The following is an 11,470-nucleotide window of genomic DNA, read 5'->3' as shown; positions in this document are numbered from 1 at the left end:
CAAGGCCTCTAGCATTTCGATAGATTAGCGGATGCTACGCATTTTCATGTGTATGGTGGATTTTGGGTTCGGGTACTGCTAAAACGGGTTTGAATCCGTGAAACGTTTCGGGTTTTATAATTAACACAACAGCAGCCCCACGGGGTTAGAAAGACGTCCATCCCCATCCCCTAATAGGGGAAAAACCTACGGGACGCGGGTTTCGGGGCCCCGGGTTTTATAATTAACACAACAGCAGCCCCACGGGGTTAGAAAGACGTCCATCCCCGTCCCCTAATAGGGGAAAAACCTACAGGACGCGGGTTTCGGGGCCCCATTGCCATCTTGGGTCATGTGTTGATGCCCGTTTGTATGTCTTGGCGTATGGGGCTTGAGTTGCACAACTCTGAACATCACCAATAATTGGTACGGTGTAATAGTTATCTGATGTGAGAGAGTCAAAGGAGAATATTTCATGAAAAAAGAAAAGAAAATCAAAAGAGAAGGAGAGGCAGACTTTGACGATCAAAACTGTTCCCGTCGGTTGGTCAGACATTGAACAGTTGTTAGATACTGTATATATGTTTAATCTGAACGTGACAAGTTGTGCTCATACAATTAACTAGTCGTAGGCAACAATTAATGCAGCAGCTGCTAGTTGGCCTAGTTGCATTCCAGAGAATTGGAAAAAAATATTTTTCCACAAGAGGTAAGTTGCAACCAAAGTGAGGCCGCTCACGGGGGAGTATAAGTCGGATACATTTGCGCATTCACTAGTTACTTCTGCCCATTTCGCAATTTCATTCCCAGCAGCTGCTACTTTCATTTCATCCTTAGTTGTAGTTCCATCTATCATATACCCCAGAAAGCACCATGAGAAGCCCAGTTTCGCAATTTCATTCACAGCAGCTGCTACTTCCAGTCATTCTAGTACTCATCCTTGCCGCGGCGGCTGAGGGGCAGCTGCCGGCGGCTCGTCGGGGTTGCCGCGACAAGTGCGGCAACATGAGCGTCCCCTTCCCGTTCGGCATCGGCCCCGGCTGCTTCCGCCATGGCTTCAAGGTTTTGTGCAACCACTCTTTTCATCCCCCTCGCGCCTTCCTCCTTGACAAGAGAAAATCACTTAAATACGTGAGGCAGGAGTACTTCTCGTCTTCTTTCCTTGAGACTTGGTCGCCACCGCTGGAGCTGATGAGCATATCAGTCGCAACGGGAGAGGCCAGAGCGTACGCCCTCGTCTCGTCCCTCTGCAGCAGAAATATCACCGGCGATAACTTGTACATGGTCCAGCATATGGATTTCTCCGGCACGCCGTTCGGGGTGTCCGCGACCCGTAATGTTCTCATCGGTGTCGGCTTGGCAGTCGAGCCTGAACTGACATACAGGCCGCTGAACCGCGGATCCTATACTGACTTATCTTGTCGTGCACAAGAAGTCTGGTCCAGCCTGGACGCGACCAACGGGTCGTGCACAGGGTGGGGCTGCTGCGAGATCCCCTTCCCGCCTCTCGGCGGCCTCGGCAATGTTGGCTTTGCCCAAGGATCAACACACACATATATAGTGGAGAAGAAGAACACGCAGAGGTTTTCTGGCACCGCACACTTGTGCCCTTTTCTCTTGTTCAACTTAGCAACAAACTCAGGTGATTACAAGTCCTTAAGTACCCGGACTAACCACAACACACACGCACGCACCCACTAAGCACACTTTTGCATCCAGCCACGGTCAAGCCACATACATCGGCTGAACCATGACTGGCTCCACTAGCCGGTAGAAACGGCAACTGATAACCACCTCTCTGGCCGCTCAGTTTCGGCCGATCTCCACGCATTTGGAGACGCAATCCACAACTAAGCCATTCTAACAATTAATCTTATCCATGCAGTACGTGCATGCTACTCATCTAACGGACGCCCACACATGCATCCACTTTCTTCTAAGACTGACTCAAAATTAAACATGATCTAATTAATCATCTCTACACTCAGCACTAATAACAAGATTAGTTCCAACAGGCAAGACTTTCAGATTATCTGTCAAGGACGACGGCTACAACCCACGGTGGAGAACCAACCCGTGCAACTACGGCATGCTGGTGGAGAGATCAAGGTACAACTTCTCTACTCTGGACATGCAGGGCAACTGGACGCTACTCAAAAGGTTCTCCCGCGGTGTCCATCTTGCGCTCGATTTCGCCATCGGGAACACTTCGTGTCCGGCGGAAGGACAGCCATCGCCTCCGGACTACGCCTGCGTCAGCGGCAACAGCTCTTGTGCCAACGCAGACGCTGCGGATACTCCTGCCTATGTATGCAAGTGCTGGGACAAGTACACTGGCAACCCTTACCTCCCCAATGGATGCCAAGGTACATATACACTCCTGCATTCATACAAGAACTTGTCATTCCTATCGATTCGTTGACTCACCGAAGTGTTGTTGATTCTTCAGATATTGATGAGTGCAAGCAACCCCAATTGTATCCCTGCCAAAATGGTCGGATCTGCAAAAACAGGATAGGAGGCTATGACTGTCCATGCAAATTCGGAATGAAGAGCGACGGCAAAGCGGGAACCTGCACACATGTACTACTCACTACAGCAGCAAAGGCGACCATGGGTAAGTACTAAGCTAATACCTCCATCTTGATTTATTGGACGCCTTTGTATTTTGTGCTAAATTTTGGTCATAGGTTTAACTACCAAAATGTTAATGCATGTCATCAGAAAGTATATATTTGGATTCGTGTTTGAACATAGTTGCTGACAATGTTATTTTTGCTATGTATAACTTATATTTTATTAGTTAAAATCATGGTCAAAATATGACCCGAAATACGAGGGAGACTAATAAACCAGAACTGAGGTACTACTAAACCAGAACTGTGTGTATTTTATATAAAAGGATGGATACATCATACGAAGAGCTCTTTTATTAACTTAAAATGTATCATCAAGCGGATACAAAGTATAATGAGCAATACACGGCTTCTGCATAGCTAAGATACACATAACCACACACCATCAGTCAACATAATGGTAACAGTAAAGCCTTAAAAAACCAACACTATGACTATGCAAAAGATGCTGGAGACAGTGGACTGATCGAGAGGTTATGCCACCATCCATGTTGGGTACAATACCACCTAGCTAGCCACCCTCTTCAACCCCACATACACCATCGTGAATAGAGGTCGGTATTCCGTACGGTGAAGAATAGACCGCGTATGAGGCCATTGTGTACAACGGAAAATATCCTACAACGGAGAAGCATTTCTGTTATTAAAACAACTATACATATCTAAAATGACCCTAATTAGGCACACACTCCCGCCCTTATTAGCATTTTAAACCTTTTTGGAATTCCATCCATTTAGTGACTACAAAAGCTGCGACGCTTGTGGGAGGATACAACATCTAGTAACCATAAACGTTGGCGTCACTTTGTGAGAGGATACAAATTAGACACTATTTGAATAACTAGCCATGTAGAGTGCACAAAATTGCATTTGTTCCAGAAAAAAAAATACTACTAAACTTACGGAGTTTTACAGAGTTAACGGATCGACCCTTCCCCCTCACTAAGGCTGCACATAGTGGGTAGTATAGTAAGTTAGTATCATCCATATGATACTAGTGTATTATACTCTCTCTGTAATGCATAGTTTTATCGATTAGTATCTTTATGCATCTACAACCGGACTTTGCAAATCCGGCCCCTCAAACGCACGCTGATACGTCCGGGCATTTCCGCGGAAACTGATCGATCAAGCCTCAAATTTGCCTTCTCACAACAGAAAAAGTCAATTATCATATCTCAAATCCTTACAAACTCATGCAACTACACTGATACGTTGCACACATCGTTCGCCTACTCCATAACTACTAACATGCCATCGGACTACCAAAATTTGGCATGTTTGGCTGTAGTGGAGATAATCCACGGCTGCCCTTGCCCATCCCGTCGCACTTGCCGCCCTTCTCACAGAAGTACCGGTCGAACATGCAGTAGGGATCGAGCCGGATCTGTTCATCACCGGAGATGTCCTCGCCGTCACTGTCCTCCGTCTCCTCCTTCCGTGGCAGTTCGTCCATGGCACGGACCGCCCGATTCTGCTCTCGGGCAAGGGCGCGCGTGTTCCCCTACTACCGTTTCTTTAAAATGCGGGCACATATGGCTTCCTCCTCTGTGGCGCCCGCGCCGCCGCATCTGCCGCCGCCGTCGCCGCCATTTCTACCGCGATACAGGCCTCGAGGGCCCTTATCCCTGCTTCCCATGATGGGCACACCTGTCCTGGTGGGATTCATAGTCCGCCTGACCAGTGATGCCGAAGGAGACATTTTCCGGCTGCCCGTTTAGCCGACGCTACGGAGTCGCGCCGGACAGATGCTGCCATCGGCTGGGCATTGTCCTCCTGGGAGCCGCGGAGTGCAATGTGGACCGACATTGCCTCCTCCAAGCACGAGATGACACCCCAGTCGGCGGATCCGGACTGGTCAGAGTCAGATCGGCTGCCCGCCATGCAGGAGACTACCGAAAATCGCCGGAGGTGATCTTGGGTGGCGGCGGGAGTGAAGGGAAGTGGAATGTGAAGTTGCTAGGGTTTTGTGTCTCAAGCGAATGGGGAGAAATATATGTGGGGTCGGATGGGCCAGCGTGGCCCGGGTCCGACGTGGTGGACGCGCCCGGGCGCCCCCGTATTCGCTCCATGTCTGGGCTGGATATGACGGGTGCTGGTCAGCCCGCGCGTTTGAGGCCCGTTTGAGGCGCCCTGGGTAAAAAATTAATGACCGGTCAGTGACCGGGCTGCCCACCCGGGTGTATGTCGCGGGTTTGGGGCGCCCGGCGATAGATGCTACTAGATGACCTTATGGTAGTACATTATTTATTATGATACGATATCATTATATGATACTCTACCTTTTTTCTTTATTTAATTTTATGTCAACCCATCGAGATTGTCCAATTGGCATAGACGATACTATCTATTATACTTTCATTACGGGCAACCTTATCACCACCCCTCAATGAATTTCTGGGTTGATCCCACTATCTCCTACTCCCTCTGTCTCATAATGTAAATGGCAAAAAACGTTTTACATTATGAAACATGCCTCTCTATGCTGTCCTACACGCGTGCCCCCTCGTGATGCAACCTCTCTATGGAAGCAACATGTGGCCCATATGATGCACTCCATATGTTCTTTAATACAAGACATTTTAGAGATTCTATTATAGACTTGATAAAGGCAAAATGAGAGAATCTATACTCTAAAATATGTTTATATACATATGTATATAGCCCGTATTGAAATCTCTAAAAGGGCTTATATTTTAAAATAGAGGAAAAAGTAGATTTTAGACTAGATATCTTTTAACTAGGAGCCTTAAGATTAATTCATGCATTTAATTTTGATTTGATTTTTTTCAAAATGATATAATTTTGAACCACAAGGCACAATTACCACCCATTTTCGCCGTTGTATTTCTCGTGATAGGATTTTCAAAACTAGGCCGTATATAAGTTTGTTTCGATGATTTTTTTCTCCGACAACAACTTTGGTGCTATAGGAATCAAATTTAGTGCTACAGGAAGCAACTTCGTATCAGGTTACCTACCATGATCGCCGATTAGCCTAATATTCATCAAAGTTGGCTATCATCGATAGCGATGGCATGCAGCCAACTCCGATGCATAGTTGGCTTGGTAGTAGCTTCCGTCGGGTGCTTGATATGTCATGATTTCGTCAGTGGCCACCCACTCACTCTAGATGCATAGTGTGGTGGCCACCAAAGTGTCTTCGTCAGGGTCCTATTTCCAGATTCGGCAACTTGTTCTGGCGAGGTTGTGGGATGCACCATAAGTCTTCTTTTGTAGTTTTGGCAGCTCTCACTCCAACCAGTTTTCCTTTGGATGTGAGATGCAATCTATGAACAGCTACTTGACATAGAGGGTATGGTTGTGCAATGCTGGCGGTAGGATTCTTACCCCAGCCAACGGTCTCTAGTGGTGAGACATTGTGGACGTGATCCCATCTATGATTACACAGGCGGCAGGCGGGTGCCTACCACATCCCTACATTGGCGGCCGCTTTCTATGATGACATCACAAGTAGCAGGAATTGCTATGATGTAGCTACCAAGATTGTGTGGAAGTGCCCGGTCTCGTGCCCTAGGGTCATAACCCTAGGTCTTACCCGAGTTGCTCATGATTGGCAACGACGATGTTTTCCGTGTTATCTTGCTCAAGGCATTGCTTAGAAATGCTTGGAATTGTCCTTCGGGGGTGAACACTTAGAATACGGCTTTTGGTGTCTGGATTCGGCGACGACTCTTCAGCACCGTTCCCTTCCTAAAGGCGTTGCAGATAGTGTCCCTGCTTGGTGGCTTATCACCACGTCGTTTCTGTTCCTTGTGGGCCGGTCTAAGGACGCACTTGTCAGTTTCAGAGTGGGCCACATCATGCGGCCCATGATGCATAGACGTAACGCTCTAGAAGACCTATTGTGTACTTCAAGATGGTGGAATCGTCAAAGCTTCGGCTTCCTCGTAAGTAGCCGACTAGGATGATATAACCCTAGACCCCTCGATATTTATATAAACCGAGGGGTGGGCTCGTAGAGGACACACGACAATCTCAGGTTAGAACATATGTGCTTTGTACTCAATCCTACGCGGGAAACACAAGTAGGATTTAGGGTGTTCTCTCATTGAAGAGGCAGAACCTAGGTAAAACCTTGTTTCCTTGTTACTATTGTGCCAAGATTCTTAGCTCGGGATACCCTACCCCGATATCTGCCGGATTTAGTCTCGTCATTGGTGGCCTACACATGTACCACTAAGCTATCGACACGGTACGATGATAGTCAAGATCAACGAGCAGATAGGTGTGGGCGCAACCTTCGCGCTAGGTTAGATCTTCGTCTTCGGCAATGTCAGGATCATCGACGACCATCTTGGATAGGTCAAGTCCTTCACTCCAGGTAGGATCGTCAGATTCGACAACATAGACGTGGACTCCTGCGGGGAGCCCGTCCTATTGGTTGGGTGCTAGACCAAGCCGAGGATTAGTGTGGGCCACTTGCCTTGAACCTAATGTCAGATCGGGTTGAGTATGAGCATGAGAATCTTTCATTGGACCCGACTTTAGATCACAACTCGATGATAGCTCCGATGCTTCAGATGCCATATCAGACTATGGTAGAGTGTGGGAAACCGAGGTCCATGTCAAATCAGATCTTGGGACGGCTTCCTCTGGCCCTCATGTCATATCGGGTCCAGTATGAGGGCGAGAAACTTGTTTTGAATGAGATGTTAAATCGAATTTAGAAGCTCCTGGTTTTGGATAACTCGGTCTCGGTGTAGGACTGGAAATGGGAATACCAGGGACAACTCGGATTTTCACCCCACCCACACATATCGTTGCTAACATCAATGACCTAACCAACAACGGTGACGCTAACGAGTCCAAGAACACAGAATATGAGCTAGCAGTCCCTTATCGGCAACCCTGGTACCAAGCCTAGGTATGTTTGGTCCAGAGCATGGCCCATGCATGGCATACCCCTCTGCGGGCGACAAATGACGAGCTTGGATATGAAAATGAGGGGAGAAATGGCTGTGACAGTATGCACCAGCTAGGTGGTGTTAGGCACCCGGACACTACGGAGATGGCCCTTGTCAGACACCTATCTGGTGAACTAGTACACAAATTTTGGGTTCAGTTCGTTGAAAGGCAGAATGAAATCATCGACATTGCGATGCAGAAGCCCCGACGGCGTTCAGAAATAGCATAAAAGATGATTCGCTTATTTGGGACCTCTGCCGACACCCACCAAGGATGGCCATGCTCATTGACATGATGTCCCATTATTGGACCATGGAAAGTGCCTGGCTCGCCAACATCAAGGAAAGGGGCACTAACATTCGACCGCCCGAAGTACCTGATGGACGCAAATACTCACAACGTACCAGCAAGCGGCATGGCATAATCGTTAAGGGCGACCAGCACGAGGAGCTCCAAGACAGATTTGATGGCCAGCGCCAACACAACCGGAGGAGGTTTCGGGGGCTAGAAATAATGGTAGTTGCCAGCTAGACGCGATCCTTAGCCATACACTCTGGAACAGCACAGCAGCCTACCACCCATACAAAAGAGAATGGATGGGTCTCCAAGAGATTTACTGAGGTTGGAAGCGTCCACCCAGGGAAGCCTAGCCCGCATAATGAAAATGACGGAGATAGGCAACACCCCGACGGGAGTGGACACGACATTTAGAAGCAGTTCCCGACCAACTTTAAAGACGTATGTGTGCGTGAATCTTACCTGAGTTGGTCATACACTAGTAGAAAAAGAGGCTTCCATACGCCCCATTAGTCCCCAAAATAATCGAACCGCGACCAAAGGGGTCTTTAGTCGCGGTTCGGGAGGAGACCCGCAACCAACTATCTGGGCCCAGCGCGCTCGGTCGACAGCTGGCGGACGGGAGGGGGCCAACCGGGACTAAAGGTCCTCAGGGAACCCCGTTAAACATTTTCAAAATCCTCAAAAACCTAACAGAAAAAAAGATACGGGGCTTTTAAGATCTGGAGGCAAAAAAATTCAAAAAAATTCAAATTGTGGTCAAACTGTGGTCAAACAATGGTCAAACTAATTATTGTAGAATATTAGTGTTACTAAATAATTATTTCAGTTTTTTTTAAATTTTGGTCAAATCTGGTCAAACTGTGGTCAAACAGTGGTCAAACTAATTATTCCAGAAATATTAGTGTTACTAAATAATTATTGTTTTTTAAAATAATAGTTTCAAACTCAAACAGTGAAATGTGTCACTTCATGCTCAAGCTAAATTCCTGAGGGTTAATAGAATTGACATCCTACTATTGTCAGGAAAACAACAAGTGCAGACTTGGAAACGAGGGAGAATAGAACCCGGAAGTTAAGCGTGCTCAGGCTGGAGTAGTGAGAGGATGGGTGACCGTCCGGGAAGTTAGATGATTTGAAATGATGAGGGGTGATTAGAGATTAGAGATTAAATTGAGCAGTGATGAGGGGTGGTGATTAGAGATTAGAGGTTAAAATAATTCAGAAATTTGAAAATAAAAAAAATAAAAAAAATTCGAAAAAAAACCAGGTTTAGGGGGGCTAAAACCCTAAACCTACGGAGGAGGCCTTTAGTCCCGGTTAGCCACGAGAACCGGGACTAAAGCCTTTAGTCGCGGTTCGTAAGAGGCGCGACTAGGGGGGGGGGGGCGGTCTTTAGTCGCGCATATTTAGTCCCGGTTGCACAGTCGGGACTAAAGGCCTTTGCGAACCGGGACTAAAGGCCTTTTTTCTACCAGTGATACTTGGCAATGACGATGTTTTTGCCTCGTTATCTCGTTGAAGGCATTGCTTAAAAATTCTTGGACTTGTTCTTCAGGTTGAAAACCTATAATCTGTTCTTTGGTGGCCGGATCTCGTGACGATGCTTGAGTGCCATTCCCTTCCTGAAGGTGTTGTTGTTGGACAGACTTTCTTTTTGTCCTCGTGGTGTCAAGAGATGGTTCGTGCGAATATGGTCGTTGCTTTAGTGTGCCCATCACCTTTTTTAATTGTTTCATGACTTTTTTTCCTTGCTTAGGCATAGCAATTGGTCTTCTATGAATTTTCTCCTTGCCGGCATGTTTATTGGTGTGTGTGCGTCATTGGTTGTGTGTTTTCAAGTTATGCATAGGCCTATGTCTGCTCATTTCGCTTGTACTCCCTTGATGCTTCATTTTGAGTCAATCAATTCCCTCATTTGTCGAATAAAAAGAAGTAAGTTGCTTCAATATATAATATATATATCTACCTGTTGCCAATCTATTTAGTCAACATGGGAACTACATGCTTATAGATCTCTTGATGGATAGGATACAGGTTGCATAAATAGTTGTTTGAATTCCATCAGTCATTTTTATACTGCTTAATTTCTATATGAATGATCTTGTTGAATGTAATGTATGAGCTACGTTCTTTCCTTGTGTTCTGCACACTTCTGTAGGACTTAGATTCAGTTGTACTAGTAATTTGTCAAGATTCCGAGTAGATGAACAAAGGGAACTATTACTTCTTATACCTTTTTTCCCTGCTTTGTATCTACAGATTTGTTTATATAAACTAAGCCTGTTTCTTGTATATCTAGGTTCCATACTTGGTATTCTTGTCATGGCGGTTCTATTTGTTGTTATCCTTCACAAAGAAAAAAAGAAGACCAAAGAGTTCTACAAAAAGAATGGTTGTCCTACACTAGAGAAGGCAAATGTCATTAAACTTTTCAAAAAGGAGGAGCTCAAGCCAATTTTAAAGAGTAGCAACTTAATTGGGAAAGGTTGCTTTGGTGAAGTTTACAAGGGTCTTCTTGATAATAAAAATGTTGCGATAAAGAAGCCCATTAATGGGAGCGTGCTAGAGAGTGATTAGTTTGCAAATGAAGTTATCATCCAATCTCAAGTCATCCACAAGAACATTGTCAGGCTCATTGGTTGTTGCCTTGAAGTTGACGCGCCCATGCTGGTTACGAATTTATCTCCCAAGGTAGCTTGCATGATATTCTTCACAAAGAAAATAACAAGGTGCCTCTCAACTTGGATACCCGTTTAAATATCATTGCACAGTCAGCGGATGGTCTAGCTTATATGCACTCAAAAGCAAATATTAAGATTCTACATGGTGATGTTAAACCAGCAAATATACTCTTGGATGATAACTTTGTACCCAAGATTTCAGACTTTGGCATATCTAGGCTGATTGCAAGAGACAAGGAACACACTACATCAATCATTGGCGACATGAGTTATATGGATCCGGTGTATCTACAAGAAGGCCTGCTCACCAAAAAAAGTGATGTTTACAGTTTCGGGGTTGTAATCTTGGAGCTTATTAGCAGGAGGAGGGCCATGCATTCTGACAATAATAAGTTGGTAAAGAATTTTCTTGAAGCCCATAAGAAACAAAAGAAAGCGACTGAGTTTTTTGACAAAGAAATTGCGATGACAGAAGATTTGGAGCTTCTTGACAGTCTAGCAGGTCTGGCTGTGGAATGCCTTAGCCTTGACGTGGATGAAAGACCAACGATGATGGAGGTAGCTGAGAGGCTACTCATACTAGGCCGATCTCGAAAGGTGTAATATGCATGTTTGTCACCAAGTTATTTTTGGAAATATGAGCGGCGGAGGTGTCCTAGAATAATTGTAATTGTCTTTCAAAGGAAGCTGAATGTTTGTACGCTCCATTTGTAACCACTTGCACGTGTAGGTGTAAGATGTTTGTATGCTACATTTTTACCAAATTTATAAATGTGTTATTACATATATTACATTCTTTCACTTGCATGCGCACTCCGTAGAGTTTCAAAGCGCTTTTTTTGCGGGTGTTGAAAGCACTTTAACATGCAGTATGAAAAATCCTAACCTCATTTCCTCCCTCACTTTTCCGCCCTCACTTTGGCATTAGTTTTGGTTGAGGTTTGT

General features: G+C 45.7%; 1 pseudogene; it reads left to right on the top strand.

The window, feature by feature from the left end:
* The first annotated feature begins 819 nt into the window (after positions 1-819).
* LOC109778930 (wall-associated receptor kinase 2-like) lies at positions 820-11,166 on the top strand (annotated as a pseudogene).
* The last annotated feature ends 304 nt before the right edge of the window (positions 11,167-11,470 follow it).

Source organism: Aegilops tauschii, chromosome 6 (assembly GCF_002575655.3).
Source record: "Aegilops tauschii subsp. strangulata cultivar AL8/78 chromosome 6, Aet v6.0, whole genome shotgun sequence".
Classification (NCBI taxonomy): Eukaryota; Viridiplantae; Streptophyta; class Magnoliopsida; order Poales; family Poaceae; genus Aegilops; species Aegilops tauschii.
This window is presented reverse-complemented; position numbering and strand designations above follow the sequence as displayed.